This window comes from Rhipicephalus microplus, chromosome X, assembly GCF_043290135.1.
Source record: "Rhipicephalus microplus isolate Deutch F79 chromosome X, USDA_Rmic, whole genome shotgun sequence".
NCBI lineage: Eukaryota > Metazoa > Arthropoda > Arachnida > Ixodida > Ixodidae > Rhipicephalus > Rhipicephalus microplus.
Genome location: NC_134710.1, coordinates 197048086 through 197062124, shown reverse-complemented (window position 1 = coordinate 197062124; position 14039 = coordinate 197048086).

The following is a 14039-nucleotide window of genomic DNA, read 5'->3' as shown; positions in this document are numbered from 1 at the left end:
GAGGAAGTTGTTTCATTAGTTACTTCCTGCATTACTAAAGCCGAGTTTCAGGCAGCTACAGCTGCAGATTCCACTTTGTCTCAAGTTCTCAAATATTTACGTGAAGGATGGCCTTCCAAATGTGCTCTTGTTTCTGAATTCTTGCCTTACTTCGCAGTCCGACAGGAACTGTCTTGTGTCGAGGACTTGTTTTTCCGCGATGAACGCGTGATTCCCCCTGCTTCTTTCCGTAACAAGCTAATACAGCTTGCCCATGAGGCCCATCCAGGCATTGTCCACACCAAACAGAATCTCCGAGACAGGTACTGGTGGCCAGCCTTAAACAAGCAGGTCGAGCGCAGTTTGCAACTGCCATATATGTCAGGCAGCTGACAAGTCTTCCAAACCTGCCTTTTCTCCGTTGCAGCCAGTCCAGTGGCCTGATCGGCCTTGGCCGAAACTCGGCATGGACATCATCGGTCCTTTGCATAATGTTCCGCAAAATGCCCGGTTCATTGTTTCTCTCATTGACTACCATTCCAAATGGCCAGAGCTTTGTTTCACACATGCGGTTACTTCTGAGGTCGTCATTGAGTTTCTGTCTTCAATCTGCAGCCGGGAAGGTTTTCCTGATGCCATAGCTACGGACAATGGTCCACAGTTTCAGTCCCAACATTTCGAGGCTTTTCTTTCACAACGAAGAATTCAGCACTTGAGGTCATCAGTTTCCTATCCCCAATCAAATGGGCAAATCGAGCGCTTTAATCGCGTTCTCAAGGAACATATCCAGATGGGCCAATTAGAGCACCGTCCCCTCAGGCAAGTCTTGACTGAATGTTTAGCTTCGTACAGGTTCACACCACAAGGCACCACTGGAGTGTCTCCTGCTCAACTTCTTCACGGTAGGCAACCGCGAGTTGCTCTCGACATAGTCTCTTTGCCTCGTAACATAGCAGTGTCTTCTCGTGATCAAATCCGTACCAGGGTTTTTTCTCATCAACAAGCAATGAAAAAGTATGTCGACACCCGTCGAGGTGCAAAGCAGTCCAAAGTTCGCACTGGCGATCTAGTCAAGGTTCGTGTGCCAGGCAAGCGCACCAAGTATCGTGGTCCTTACAAAGTCTTGGGCCAGGTTAGCCCCTCTTCTTTTCACTTAAGTGATGATAACATCTGGAATGCTTCGCGTCTTGTTATTTTTCATACGGATTCACCTTCAACACCTAAAAGTCTTCCTCATCACGTTCCGTCTACACCTTTCAACTATGCATCAGACTGTTACATGTGGCCTCCATGTACAGGCATTTCTTCTTCAAGGGGGGAGGAGTTCCCAGTCAGTGTCGCTGGTTCAAGTACACCAAGTCTTACGGTTTACTTTGAACCTTCAAATACGGCTGAGACCGTTGAACCGGACTTCGGTCCGCAAAATTCTTCCGAAGCTCATGCTGCGTGCTCTGATGAGACCGCGAATTTTAACGCTCGTTCAGAGCCTTCACAATCTTCTACTGCTCTTGATGTGTCACATCAGAGCACAAGTGACCAAGGTGCAGAGACACCTGATTCTACACCCAGAAGGGCCTGCCCTAAGCGGAAGCGGCAGAAGCCGCGTCGGTTCGAAGACTACGTGACGTAGAACTCTTGTTCATTACTGTTCGTAAACATTATTGTTCTGTGCAAAGGTCCAATGCATCCAAATCTATATTGTACTGAGTTGTATATAATTTTTAGTGCATTTTCAGGACTTCCAATGTACATTTTTTCAGTGCATTTTCAGGACTCGTAGTGTGTGAGTTCGGTGTGCCGTGCTCTTAATTTTCATGTGTTCTAATGTACATACCTTGTAAAAGATGTTGGTATCGATCATGTATAAATATAAACAGTGTATAGGTGAACTTTTTTCAAGGAGGGGATGATTGTTGTGTTCTGGGTTTTCGGTTTCGGTTTCGAAATGAGATGTGAGGATGCCAGGGGGCGCCGCTCTGGCATCTAGGATAAGGTCCCTAGATGAAACAAGTTTCCAAGGTAGCGACACCCTCCCTTTTCCTCCTCACTTATTTGCCTGAAGCGCTCCCTAGAAGGTTTAAAACTTTCATCCAAAAGCGAATGTTTGGATTCTGTTGCTACGGTGAATAGATGTAAATGAAACAAAATGAAACGAAGTAAGACGTAGAATAAACAGTTACCTTTATGAACATAAACGGCACAACACAAGAGCAAGCGGAATGTGCGTTACTCAACCGGCAACGTTGGGCAGTTCTATACTTAACACCACTAGCCATGGCGTCTCGCGTAGTACAGTTTAGTTCCACGGCCGTGGTATTTCGTCCAGTTCTAACTAGCCCACTTCTCCGATTGTGTTTTGTTCGTGCTGTGACACAGTGAACGTGCTTCTTGCTGGATCCTGTAAGTGGCCACAGGGCGTCATGTTGTGACGATTGATTACAACCGGCTTGTGCACACGCAAGAAAAAAAACTACGACCAGACTCTTACGAACACTCGTCCAGCAGCACTGCGATGACGTTTTTTTTTTTTTTTTAATGTGCTCATTTGGACAATCGTGATGCCAAGTGATTCTGATGCGGTGCTGGGAACTTCCTGAAAAGTGAGAGTTCTACTTGTGAGGTGTCTCGAAGCAGCGCGTTTCGGCTCAAGCGGGAACTGGTCAAGAGTGAAATGTTTCTGAAGGTGCGTTGATTACAACCTACAGCTGTTCTGTATACGTGCATACCCACATGTATTTGTACCAACTGGCATGCACTAGACACGCATTAGACGCGCGCCTGGCGTTTCAATGAAAACCGACAAGTGAACTAACTCGCTTCGCAGATCCGCGTCGACATACGTTGACGGAGTTGCACGAAAGCATTCGCGTGAAATGGTTCATAGTTGCACTTCATGGTGCGCTTCATCTCGGAAAGCACGAGGTAAGTTGAAGAGAGCGAAACCATTTTCTGTTGTTTACGGCAACGCAGCATTGCTGAAAAACGCAGGTGTTGCATTGAACGAGCATGGCGAAACAAACTTGGTCGACTTAGCGCACACCGAAACGCTCCTCCTCTTCAGTTTAAGTTCTGGCTACAATTTTGTATTTGGTCACGGCGAGAATCCGGCTGGAGCCATATGCGCATGCGTACTCGTTTTGAACCTTTTGCATAATAATAAATAACACCACCAGCCATTTGCAAGATCACGTGCAAGTAATGCACCAATTACAGACGCGGATGACAGAGAAAAAAGAGGAGTAATTGAGAGAGTGAGGAGGACGGCTCGAGAACAATGAGTGACGCTACCTTGTTTCATCTAGGGACCTTAATCTAGAAATTCAAGGCGACTGTAAAATAAAAGCAGTGTGTGTTGGGTAACCATGGAGTGCACTTGTTGTTCTTTTCTTCGGCGCTTCGCGCCAACCCGCGTGTTCGGGCTGGTCGGCGTCCCTGCCGGTCGCGTACGTCTCCGTCGGCCGTCTTCTTCTGCTTCGTCGGGACCAGCCAGCCCCAACACAGCACCTAGACTTCCTTTTTTTCGTAGTGCAGGGCTTGAGTTTAGTAATTATCAAGTATAGGGACAGTTGGTGTCAGAAAGACATGGTTAAAAAGACTGTAAAGTTTTCAGGATGTGGAGTGGGTTTGAAAGTGGACCCAAGCGTAGAAGCGGATGGAGAAGAGGCTGACGTGAAAGGTAAGCAATGTGAGGTCGAGGAAAAACTGGAGAAAATGATGGTTGCTCAGGGTGAGCTGCTGATGAGAATCGCCGAGCTCGAGACTGCGTTGGCGACAGAGCAAGAGAAAACGAGGGCAATGGGAGAAAGACAAAAATCCGCCTAGGCAGCACTAGCGAAGCTGAACAAAGAAGCGGCCTACGGAAAGAACAGTAGGGAACCAGAACGGTGGAGAAGGAAGAGCAAACAAGTTTGGAAAAAACAGGTTCAGCCGGTTCAATAGTCGCAAGGCCCTGCTTTAGCGAGGTAGTGGTGGGGCTGGGAGGAGACAAAGCAGCCGGCGTCACAGGTGCAAGTAGCCCCCAGGTGCAGGACGCTCCAGCTGAAAAGTCACAGCATGTGATAATCGCCGGGGACTCGAATTTAAATCGATGCACAGAAGCCATCAAAGAGAGGGTAAAAGGTGACAAAAGGGTTGCAGTAGGGGCGTTCCCACGACGCAAGCTTGAAGCAGTCATGAGGCAAGCGAGCGCAAAACTCAAAACTACAGCTGATAGACGAAACCTCGTGATAATTTCAGGTGTTTTAAACGATGTCTTAAATGAAGGTACATCAGGACTAGCAACCACACTGGCGAAAGGCGTCGATGACATGCGCGCCACTTTTCCTAAGGTACAGGTAGTGATATGCACGATACCGGAGGTACAGGTGCGTGATAGCAACCTGCAAAGAGCGGTTGTCAACGCAAACCAAGAGATATGGCGGATGAGTCGAGAGAAAGGCTTTGAGGTGGTGGAAAAAAACAGAGAGGTGCATAGGTGGGGTGGTTTTCAACGAAACAGAATTCACTTCGATGGGCGGCTAGGTCATGAGGTGGGTTGGCGACTTGCAGGACGCGCAGTAGCTTTTTTGGGGGGCAAGCGAGCCCTTCGGTGTGCAGGATAGCTAGTAACGAAGAAAACAACCAAGGAGACTCTTCGACAGGTGGTATGGACAGATACGATTCCAAAGTGGCACCAATATCTAAGATAGGTAGAGTCCAGGGGATAAATAGACGTAGCCACGAGCGCCGAGCCAATTCAGACATAGGGTATAATAACATGCAGGGTGGTAGGAACAGGCTGAAGTGGGAAGAGATAAAAGAACAGCTAAGGGAAGAGAGGCTGATGGTATACGGTTTTGTAGAAACACATCTCAGGGACATGGAACAACCTCCGAACAATCCGGACTACACGTGGGAATATTGTAATAGAACAGAAGGCAGCAGAAAGGGTGGTGGTATTGAGGCATTCATTCATAAAAGTACAGACTGGCAAAGGGTCAAGCAGGAGTGCAAGGAACATTTATGGCTAAAAGGGAAAGTGGCAGGTTAAATGACACTTCTTGGTTTCGTGTACTTGTGGACGGGAGCAAAGGCCAGAGAGAAAAACCAGGCAATGGTAGAGTGTATATCAAAGGACATTCAGGAGTTAGGAAGAGAGTGCGAGATAATTATACTAGGAGACATGAATGCGCACATAGAAGATACAGATGGGTATACCGACCCGACAGGCAAAATGATCATGGATATGTGTGAAAGGCTTGATTTGATCATTTCCAACATTACCGAGAAGTGTGAAGGGCAAATAACATGGGAGGTAGGAAGGCTGCAGTCGACGATAGATTATGCGCTGATGTCACATAGAATGTATGATAAGCTCAGGGGAATGCACATAGATGAAGGTGGCTCCAAAAGTCTGGGTAGTGATCACAAACGTATCAAGCTAAGTTTTGGAAGAGCAGTGAAAGTGGCAAGGAGGCAAGATAAGCAACTACAGAAAAATTTTTATCCAAAAAGGCAAATTGAAATAGCCACTAAACAAATTGAGAAAGTAATCACGGAGGATAAGAAGACAGCGTGGACATACACGAATCTAATTAGACTATTTGAGCTAGAGCTTGCCAAGACGCGTGACAAGTCACCCCGGAAAAGAAGACACAAACCCAAAAGTTGGCGAGATGAGGAAGTTAAGAGAGCCATAGCAAAACGTCAGGAAGCCTCTAGGGAACACGGACATGCTAAGTAGCGGGGTGAACCGACAGATGATGTTGAAAGAAAATGGGAAACCTTTCTAAGCTGTAGAAGGGATGCATCCCTTCTGATCAATGAAAATATTAGAAGAAAGGGAGCTCAGTGGCTGGCAAATGTACATAAAAAAGATGGAAAGGCAGCTGCGAAATTTTGGAACCATCTAAACTACCTAAGAAATGAGACGAGCCTAGAGCAGAGTTTTATAACTACAGCCCAAGGTGCTAGGCTAGAAGGGGACGAAGCTATTAAATATATAAGAACAAGCGTGACACAAAATTTTCAACAAAGAAGTACTTTATGCACCACAAAAGACAAGGACGAATCAAGTGGTGCAATGGCTCCATTTTCACAACGAGAGTGGGAAAGGGCTGAGAAAAGGGTTCCTAGTAGTACATCAACAGGCCCAGATGGCATTCCAATTATGCTGATAAAGACATTAGGTCCAAAGTCTAAGCAGGCTTTGAGAGAGGCAGTGAGCAAAATAATAATCGATGGTGAAGTTCCCGATGGATGGAAACTTAGCAGGATGAGCATGATCTATAAAGGAAAGGGGGACAAAGCTGACATAAACAACTACCGTCCTATAACAATGACATCAGTGGTCTACAGGCTGGCGATGCAGATTATAAAGGAAAGACTGCAGGCATAGATAGAGGATGAGGGGGTGCTGGGGGAACTGCAGAATGGGTTTCGGAAACAAAGACGGTTGGAAGACAATCTGTTCTCACTGACGCAGTGGATAGAAATAGCTGAAAAGGAACTCAGGCCCCTGTGGCTAGCATTTTTGGATATCAAGGGAGCGTATGATAGCGTGGTTCAAGAAGAGTTGTGGGGAACACTAGACACAGTGGGTGTGGAAGATGGAGTTACTAATCTTTTAAAGGAAATCTATAAAAGTAACAAGGTAGTTATAAAGTGGGAAAAACAAGTATCCAAGCCCACAGAGGTGAAACGGGGACTTAGGCAGGGGTGTCCACTGTCACCCTTGTTATTCATGATGTACCTACAAGGATTAGAGGCCAAATTAGAGGGAAGTGGACTTGGCTTCAACGTGTCTTTACTCAAACAAGGAAAACTCATTGCGCAGACACTACCAGCATTAATGTACGCAGATGATATAGTGCTAATGGCCGACAACAAGGAAAATTCGCAGAGATTGATGGACATCTGCGGTAATGAGGGAGATAGGTTAGATTTTAGATTCAGTAATGAAAAATCAGCAGTCATGATTTTTAATGATAACGAAGGTAGTGAGCTTAGAATACAGGAGGTCACGCTATAGATAACAGATAAATACAAATATTTGGGCGTATGGACAAGAAATGGGACCGAGTACCTAAGGGAACACGAAATATACGTGACGACTATACGTAACAGGAATGCAGCAGTGATGAAAAATAGGGCACTGTGGAATTACAATAGGTATGATGTTGTGAGGGGATTATGGAAAGGGGTCATGGTTCCTGGGCTGACGTTTGGCAATGCGGTCTTGTGCATGAGATCAGAAGTTCAAGCAAGATTGGAAATTAAGCATCGTGGAATAGGTAGGCTTGCTTTAGGAGCTCACGGGAATACACCAAATCAAGGAGTACAAGGTGATATGGGATGGACATCATTTGAGGGCAGAGAAGCTAGCAGCAAGATAAAATTTGAGAAGCGATTGAGAAAAATGGGGGAGGAGCGTTGGGCTAGGAAGGTTTTCAGCTACTTGTACATGAAGAATGTCGATACAAAATGGAGGAAGCGAACCAGGAAATTGGCTGGTAAATACTTGAAAAACGGCAGGTGGCCAAACCAAAAAGAACTATCGGTTCAGAAGAAAGTGAAGGAAACGGAGACTGACATGTGGAGAATGGGCATGATTAATAAGTCCGCACTAGAGATCTATCGAACTTTTAAGCAGGAAATTGCCAAGGAAAGGATCTATGATAATACTCGGGGAAGTTCTCTACTGTTTGAGGCCAGGACGAGAGTACTGCGAACCAAGACATATCGGGCCAAATACGAAGGGGTAGACACAGTATGCAGTGTGTGTGGAGAGGAAGAAGAAACTGCCGAACACTTGATTATGTTCTGTAAAGGGCTTCACCCTATAGTTCAGGATGATGGCGCAGAGTTTTTCAAAGCACTGGGGTTTAGGGACCGGGAGGGCAAAATAGATTTTAAGCGGGTAGACTTATTAGACGGAGGCTATCTGATTGGTGGCTAAAGTCAAGGCATGAGTGAAAATTAAACCCTTAACTGCAAATTACAAATCCTCAAACTCACTGTTTAAAGAAAAAAAATTAATCTAGTTTTTGGTTCATTAAGTAATAAGGCTTGGGGACGCTAGCCACCGCCCAATCTAAAGGGTACAGCCATACTTATCCATCCATTATCACGGCAGCGGGCGGTACCAGGCTACCAGCCACGGAGGAAGGACTCCGTGCTACCAGCTAAGCGTTTTTTATCTGCGTCCCATAAAGGCACGTCCGTCGAGAGTTGATCGAGACCTGCAACTGTGTATCACTGTTTTGGAGGCTATGCAAAGTGTTGCGTTGATGCACCGTCCGCCACAGTTGACGCTAGCGATCGAAAACATTTTCAAAATGATGGAGGAAAAGAGTGTGGCAGTTTTTTTTTTTTTTTTTGTGTCATGCGGCAGGCATCTTCTTAGAGAAGGCGTTGGCTGGGGCGACATCATTAAGTATTACTGCTTGATGGCGCTAGCCACCGCCCGATCTAAAGGGTACAGCCATATCCAACCATTCATCTACAGCGGACACAGCCAATCAGGGGCCTCGAAAAGAGCTTCTAACATTTGCTTTTTGTGTGCTTGTTTTAAAAGAAAGGAGGCAGCTGTGGCTGGAAGTTTGAACACGGAGAAATTCGCTTTCCCATGAGCCGGCGCACACAACGTCCGAATCGATTTGTTGGTTTGCGTGTGCTGCGTTTCTCATTTGTGATCAGCAAGTTACCGGTGCAAAACAGCAACTGCAACTGGGCGACTGCGCGAGTGTTGAGAGACGCTAAGTTGACATCTGAATACTCTGCTGCACGTGAACACTTCTACACCCCCACAACTACAAAGATGGATGAAGATGGTCCGTCTTCGGAGCAAGAATGCAGCGAGCCTAATGAAGAGTTTTCATTGCCAGTCATCACGAATGTCTTCAGCTTAGCTGTAAACCCTACGAGCCCAAATGGTATCCCTGAAACCACAGCTGACTCAGCTTGGATGGTTGAGAAAGAAACAAACACGAACCCTGGTATGTTGCCTGATGGTGTCTGCGCGCCGCGTGTTCAAAAGAAGGCGACCTTGCCTGATTATGACCGCGTGCCGCGTGTTCGTAAGAAAATGAGTTACCGTAAGTACGAGAGCAGGCCACGTGTGAACTTCTAGGTGAGCCCTGCAGTAGCTGAAATTCAAATACTGCTGCCAATGACCATTGACCCAGCATCACTGAACCTGATGCCGGCAGGCTTTGACCAACCTCAGACATCTACAGATTTGTTGTCGCAAGAGCCCCGCACTTTGGATGCAGCACAACCCTCGGGTTATCAAAGCTCTTTTGGTGTGATTCATTCACCGTCAACAAAAAGCGCATTGCTGTACATACAGGCAGCCCAACCAGGCGAACAGCCAAGCTCTGTGCCTCCTGTTCCTGTAATTGAAACTGCCTGCTCGAGCCAGGTGCCATCGGCAACGATATCGCGGCCGCCACAGCATTCACAGTATTCGATTGAAGTCATAAAAGAGGGTATGACACTGACCTCGGGTTATTCAAATGTTCTCATGGACCATCCATCGTTGACAGAAAGTGCAACGGATTTGCACTCAAATACTTCAAGCCAGCAGCAGAATATATTCTCCATCACCTCAATTGAATTCTGCTTTCATTCATCCGTGGCCATCATCAAGCCCTGCAGCAAATCAGTTGCTTGAAGATGCAACACCGCCTTCGGGCATTTCTTATGTTCCTTCCTTACCGTCCAAAAGTATACCACCAGGCAAGCAATTATTGCAGACAAACCAGCAGCCTGTTTCAGTTCTTCAAGAGCATGTGAGTGACCTGCCAGGGAGTAATAGCAGTGAAGCGAACATGATGCAAGGTATTGATGTCTGCAAAGAGCGCGCAGTTGAGGCTGATATGCTGATGCAATCGAGTGTTATTCAGCCATCAATGCACTCAGCTATGGCTGATCAGACTACGAAGCAGGGATCTACAATTCTGCAAGTTAATGGGTTACCACAAGCACATGAAGTCAATTCTCAAGAAAGTGAAAAGAAGTCGCATTTCTTAACAGCAGCTCAAAAAGCAGAAACAAGTGCTGGTCAAACTGCAAAGCATTTCAAAAAGTACCATACACAAGTCTAGATGCGTAATCAATTTGGCACAGCATCCTCTCAGGCGAAGCAGCATGGTACAAGTCAACAAACGCAGCCTCAAAAAGCGTCATGTTTTGACAAAGCTATGCACAATGAAAAGCAGAGTCCCACTTGCACACATCTCAGAAACGCGCTGAACAGCTCGTGCGACCGTATTGTAGTGAGCTCTGAGGTAGCTTCCAAACTGTCGCTACAAGAGGTCAGACGAGGCACTGAAACATGCCTTGCGAGCAGAGTAAACCAACGAATGGTTTTTAAGGATCGCATGATTCGTCTGCACTGGGATGGGAAGGACCGGGACACATTTAGGTACAAGGATGCTGTTACTTCCGCTCCTACAATTACTACTGAAGACATTATCAGCTCCTCTGATGATGAGGTGACAAAAGTTGACACAGCTTCTTCTGTCACACCTCCGACGGTAGGAACATCAGGTGGTGTCACTCGTGACCCACATGTGACTGCAGATGGTTCCAAAGAGTCAGTATTGCAAGATATCAAAACTCCTATTGAGTATCGTGTCATTCTGGCTGTATGTTCTTCATCAGACAGTGAAGACTGTTCTGACATAGATGACGTGACAGATGGCAGAGAAGCGCATAAAAGCACTGATGAAGATCCTACATACAGCCCTGATGAGGAAGAGATTTCATCAGAAGACAAGACGTCTTCAGACAACTCGGACTCGTAGGTGGGTTCAGAGCCATCTTTGGGGTTATTTGTGAACCCCTCTGCATACTGCTTTGATGCATCTTCAACACAGGACTCGTTGCTAGGGCCTCCAAAAGAAAATCAGTACTCCATTAAACCACTGGGAAGGGGCCACAAGAATAAGCACATTGGTTCCTGTGGAAATTCATCACCCAAAAAAAGACAGCTACGCCATCATTATTTACGCCCAAATGCTCGCAAACGAAAGTATTCAGACGATAGCTTTGATTCCTCTCAATCAGACATTGAAGTTTCATCTGATGAGAATTCATCTTCAATGCAACGTAGAAATGCAAAGAAATAACGGGCAAGACGACCACAAGACTGCACTGCAATAATACCAAAGACATTGTCCCGGCAAACGGCTAAGGTGATACCTGACAATGTGGTGCCATCAGACATTATTTGTCAACCTTGCAGTGTACAGCTGTTGCGTCTTAAGGATAATTTATTGCATAATGGAAGAAATAACTTGTCAGTGATAAAAGTTGAAGAACTTTTTGTCACAGACAAAAATGTGACCACTTCTGATGACACTTGGGCATGTATTGCAAACACATTGTCTCTTGCACATGAACTTGACATCGGCTCTCCATGGTGAGGTGTGCTGAGATGAAGAACTGGTCAAGATATGCGAGTATTACTGTGATAATGTACTATTGGTGTACTTAAGTCTGGTTCTCGATGATCCTCACGGTCGTTGGTCTGTTCGTAATAACACGTGGGGCTCTAAACTAAGGTTGATCTGCGGCAACCATGATTAGATTTCGCGACCTTTGCAGTCTGTTTTTGCTGTACTGAACTTATTTAAAGGGACCCTGAAACAGTTTTTGGAAATTTCAAGCTGATAGTGGCACAAATTTAGCAGCACACGGTGCACCAAAGCTGCTAAAAGAAATTATATCATCCCCTCCTTCTTATCTGAAATCAGTCTGAAAATTACTTTTAGGAGTTGGTCTATCGACCCCTTGTGTTTCTACTAAAATTTCAAAACTGTTTCAGTGTCTCTTTAACAACACAGTGAAGTTAAGTGTCTAAAAACATTGATGTTCATCACCAGTGTTTCATTTGCCATAACAGTGTGCACATTTCAGTGGAGATAAATTGTTATAACCTTCTTTTTTGACGTATTACAGCAGCATTAATTACATTTTCCTTATTTAACATTTCAGTTGAGGTTTAAAGTTCCAGCAAGTTGGGTGTGCAAGCATAGTAGCTTGCATATTTTTTTTTTTATAATGCTGCAAGAAAACTGCATACTCTTCACTTTCTAATAGGCAATATACTGGGGCTTTAAGAGTTCTTTTTTTTATTTGTGTAGAATGTATTAGAAACCATTCATACTGTCAACACACTTGTTCAAGGGTTTCAGCAAGTTGGCTGTGCATTAAATACAATATCTTCATTTAACATTTCAGTTGAGCTTTAAAGTTCCAGCAAGCTGGGTGTGCAAGCATAGTAGCTCGCATATTTTTTTTATATATAATGCTGCAAGACAACTGCATACTCTTCACTTTCTAATAGGCAATATACTGGGGCTCTAAGAGTTCTTTTTTTATTTGTGTAGAATGTGTTAGAAACCATTCATACTGTCAATGCACTTGTTCAATAGTTTCAGCAAGTTGGCTGTGCAAGCATAGTAACCTGCATGTTTTTCTTCCCTTGAACTACAGTATGTGGCATTTATTTTCTTTATTCTTTTTATCCAATGTACCATTCAAAGTTTTCAGCCCATGCTCTCTCTAGGTTGAAAATCTAGGCATTGAAAATATCTCAGTTTTATAATGCTGCAACAATGTATTGGCCCTTACAGCCCCAGTATATCGACAATATACTGGGACAGTAAGAGTTACTTTTCTATCTGTTTAAATGTGTAAGGAACCATTCATACTGTCAACACACTTTTCACTAAAAAATTCAAAATTTTTGAAATAGTGTACATTGATTTATAGTAAAAGCAACGTCTTTTAGCATGACACTACTATTTTTAGCTACATTCCAATTTTTTGGAATTGCATTCACCTCTGCTTGAGTTTCCTTTAACCACTGGCATATTTAGCCCCTATGAGTTCATGCTTAAATTGGGAGATGAGCCTCATTTGTCGTCTATTGTGCAATTCTTTCTTCCTCCATAACGTTTTGTGTAATATTAACATGCACAAGCCATTAGGACCTCAGCCTTCTATGAGTGTTACTGATTAGAGTATGTTTTGTTTGAATTCACTACCAGTCTCCAACTAGCCATGCTTTTATTAGCACATTGCATTTCTTAAATGTCTGAAAGATTACAAGTTTATTGTAGCATACACAGTCTGATGTTTATGCTTGTGTATGTTTCTTTCGCAGAGCTGAGTCATTCCAAGTGAAACGTCCCGGCCCTAAATTACCAGACGTTCAACTTGGTCATCGACACAGTCGCATGTGCTTTTGACATGTGAAGTGGCAAAGGAGTTATATTTTCCTGTTAGATCTTCCTGTGGTGGAAAATGTTCAAGAAGTTCATTTTACTTTGTGTAGCCATTGAGCAATCTGGCTTATCATCTATCCACTGTTTCACGTCGCGCGGTAATGCAGCACTCATCAGCAATAAGGCTAGCAATACTCAAAACCAATGAAAATAATTTAACAAGGTCTAAAACAGTATAAAGTACAGAAATAACCCTTAATACATTCCAATAACTTTATTGATATCACGGAAAATGCTTTGCTTTGCCAGCGACTACCAACAACTTATTTCCACCCAACTTTTCCTTTTTGCCGCAACATTAAAACGATGGTCATGTGACCACACAAGTTTTTTTAAAAGTTAGAATACCTTATATAAAAATCACACAGCGACCTTGCAGCTCAACCTTTTTACATGGAATGACAGGTGTTTGAATTATTGGCCGGGACTTTTCACTTGGAATGACCCAGCTGTGTTAAGATATTATCTCAGCAATTGCACTTTCTTCAGAGCAACCACATGTTCATTATAGTTTTCGTGTTCACTCATGGTGCATTATTGTTTATTAGATTTTGTTTTGCAAAATTTTTTCTCAGCATCATGACATACATGATGAAGCAGGTGAAGGCAGGGTTTGTTAGTTATGTGGAGATTTTCTTACAGTGCATCAAATTGCATATTGGGAAAAACCTTGTGCTTTCTTTCCTCATTTAATATATTGGCATGGAATTTCTGGTGAAACCCAGAACATATAAATTGTGTGCCGATGTGAACAGGAGAGGCTTCTTGTTTATTCTTTTCAAACCT